Genomic DNA, 1,444 nt, shown 5'->3' with positions numbered 1-1,444 from the left:
ATCCCCTTAATAGGTGAATAGAAGGGACCCGAATCCATGACGTCAGGACCCCATTCCTTGAGCTTCGTGGCCTGGGCCAGACTTTTGACATTACTACTGCACTCAGGGGCAGTGGTTAAGGATGGGCACGAGCGAGTTCGAGCGAGTTTTTTTGAAACTTGATTCGACTCGAAACAGACATCTTTTAGCTCGACTCGAGAACTCGACTCGACTCAGGGGACCCGGACCTTTCCAACGCTACCACTCGCGTCCAGCAACTCCATGTCTAACATGGTCGTCCTGACGTAGGAGAATCGACTCCATGCTTTTTTCATAATTATTCTCCAAATGGATTTGTATACAAGGCAGTTTGGCAAGTTTAGCAGCAGGTCTAAAATAAGCCTGTTGAGAGTGACTCTTATTTGTTAAAGAATACATAACGATCGCTCTTGGCTGTCTAAGCGGCTTGGTAAAAAAAAAAACAGCGTAGCATAACAACAAAAAGGTGTTTCTCTTATATGTTAAAAATAAAAGCACATAAAGTAAAGTCAAATCTTGGTAAGGTGAGTGTCGGGGGACGCCGAATTCTACTTTGCCCCGGGCAACGAAATTTTTAGCTACGGCTCTGACCTCCAACACATCGGCCTTTCAGAGTCTCATCCCTTACCTACAACAACGTAGTTTGATTAACCTGTTATACAAAACGTTTGGAAAGAACCTGTGGGTCTGACTTATTGATAGCTATGCAATATATTGACAGAGTGCTAGTCTTCAGTTTAGCGACGAAGTTGCCCTTAGGCGAATATCATGTTGCTCTCTACTTTTGTCTGTGCCTTGTAAATCGTAACATTGTGTTTAAAGGCAAACAGAAACAAGGTCAGCTGTTTAGTTGTTTGTAGAACAACTTGATAAGACGTTTGTGTCTTTTACACAAATACTTTTTGCCAGATTGCTGTTTAGAGCCTTTCTGCATTATACACTATAAAACAACATATCCAGATTCAGAGAAATACACAGAAAGTTTAAAGAAGGGTGAAAAATATCTTTATTATTCAGATGCTTTATTATTATTATTATTATTATTATTATTATTTTCTTGAGTACAGAGATACAAAGAACAAGAGCTCCGTCACGAATAACATGGAAGCGAAAATGACTTCGAATTGGATAGAATAGATCAATGTATTTAATTTCGGGGAGAGGCTATAGGGCAGACACGGATCCAGGGAGGGATCGGGGCAATTGCCCCCCTCCCACGGAAGAGGAAGCTTTCTTATTTTATATGTAAATAAAACACATCCCAAAATTTGGAGCTCTTAAAACTAGCTAAGTAGTAGTATTACAATCCACCCCCACCCTCAGAAGTCCGTTCTGGATCCGTCCCTGCTACAGGGGTTCTTTAGGGTTCACTGCTTTTCCTTGCAATCCACGCTCATTGCTGGATAAGTATTATATTTTATTATAT

This window comes from Thermobia domestica, chromosome 17 (assembly GCF_964235325.1).
Source record: "Thermobia domestica chromosome 17, izTheDome1.hap1.1, whole genome shotgun sequence".
NCBI lineage: Eukaryota > Metazoa > Arthropoda > Insecta > Zygentoma > Lepismatidae > Thermobia > Thermobia domestica.
This window is presented reverse-complemented; position numbering follows the sequence as displayed.